This window comes from Myotis yumanensis, unplaced genomic scaffold, assembly GCF_028538775.1.
Source record: "Myotis yumanensis isolate MYYU_CA2020_CCGP unplaced genomic scaffold, mMyoYum1.0.hap1 SCAF_17, whole genome shotgun sequence".
Lineage (NCBI taxonomy): Eukaryota > Metazoa > Chordata > Mammalia > Chiroptera > Vespertilionidae > Myotis > Myotis yumanensis.
Genome location: NW_027223768.1, coordinates 26011796 through 26013690, shown reverse-complemented (window position 1 = coordinate 26013690; position 1895 = coordinate 26011796). Strand labels below are relative to the sequence as shown.

Genomic DNA, 1895 nt, shown 5'->3' with positions numbered 1-1895 from the left:
AGCAAAATGCACACACACACACACACATACACACACACACACACACACACACACTAATGGGCAAATTTCGGTTGCAAAGAATAACTGAATGGTAAAATGAGGTCCATGTCAGTCATGATATGACAATTCTAGCACTTAGTTTGGGGGAAGTTACACTTGGCTCACTTCCAGTAAAATCTCACCTTCTTATCCCTATAGATGTATTAGCACAATAATGGAGAACAACTAGACAGTTAAAAGTTAGTGCTTTGAATAATAAAAAGTTGGTTCTACAATAAAATTTGTAGACTTTGTTTCTTCAATGCTTTAGGCACTGCTACCAGAAGCTTTTTTTTTTAAGTCTAGTATTATGTGCACATTCAGAATATCAACATAAACACTCTACTTTCAGGGATCATTTCTATAGTTTGTTACTAAGAGGTTTCTCTGAACGTGTAGAGCAGCAGATGATCAAAATAAAACTTTAAGTGAGAAATTTGATAGGGTTCACTTTTTTTCAAAAAGAAAACTAGTTTGAGTGTGAGAGGTATGCTGGTTCTCACATTCTAAGGTTTATACCAGCAGCAGTAAAAAAAAAAAAATGCACATTTACTTTGTGGCTCAGGATAAGTTAATAATTAGTTCTGAGTACTACTATATTCCTGTATATCAAAATCTGACAAACCTAACAAAATTCAGCCAAGATTTAAACAGATTCATCAAGTGTTTAAGACTTCCTGAAATTCCATCTTCTCCACAAAGATTTGCCTGAGTAAGGTGGCAATTTCCTGTCCTCTTACCCTATCCTTGTCTTCTCAATATCACATTCATCAATCTGACCCCACTGTCAGCATGTCTAGGAAAACCATGGAGGTGTGCCAGAGAGAGGCAAAGCCCTGATCTCCAAGGGAGTGGGTAACAGGAGAAACAAAAGTATAACATCTTTGAAGTTAGAGGCTACATCTTATTTACTTCTCTATTGCCAGCACCTAGTGCAGGGTCTATAACGGAAGGAAGGAAGGAAGGAAGGAAGGAAGGAAGGAAGGAAGGAAGGAAGGAAGGAAGGAAGGAAAGAAGGGAGGGAAGGAGGGGAGGGAGGAAAGAAGATAATACCGTAGATTCTGAAAACTATAGTTTAGCAAATATAACATTATCTTTTCTTGAAATGGGAAATACAGCAAGTCTTCATATAATGTGGTTTCATTCAATGTTGTTTCCTTATAACATTGATGAGATGCTGTGGGAACTTAACTCTTATTCATATCAATTAACCCATGGTAAGTTGTTTTTGTTATATGTCATTTTGCTGTAAGTTGCAGAACCTATCTACAATGTTAAGTGAGCACTTACTCTATGTAGATGGATTGTGACCCCTTAGAAAGAAAGAACGTAGATTCACTAAAAACAAGTCATACTAGGCTAATCTTGCCAGGATTCTATTTTTTGTCCTGTTCTGATCAACTTGAATAAAGACATAGTCAGCATTCTAATCAGATTCATGACTGTTAAAAAAAATTGGTGAGGACAGTTATTATACCATATAACCGAATAGAGATTCTGCCTTATCTGAAAGACATCTCTTCAAAATTTCAACAAAGACAAATGAAAATGACCAGCTTTAGATTCATGAAAACAAATTTAAAATCTAGTATGAAAGAAGCTGGACTCAATGGTACGAAATGAAAAAATAATGTAAAGGTTTCGGTTGACCACAGCTCAATATAGGCTAATAATGTGAGATAGCTACTACTAAGTTAAGACAATTTTTAGTATTAATGTAAATACCCCATACCCACTCTAAGAACAAACTTCCACTGTATTCGGCATCAGACAGAATCTATCTTGCCCTCTGGTGTGACACTTTAAGAGAAATGCTTCCTAACTGGAGAGCATTGAGAAGAGCATGACCAAGATGT

General features: G+C 36.1%; 1 pseudogene; it reads left to right on the top strand.

The window, feature by feature from the left end:
* Positions 1-375: 375 nt before the first annotated feature.
* On the top strand, positions 376-523 carry LOC138996525 (small nucleolar RNA U3; annotated as a pseudogene).
* Positions 524-1895: the final 1372 nt, after the last annotated feature.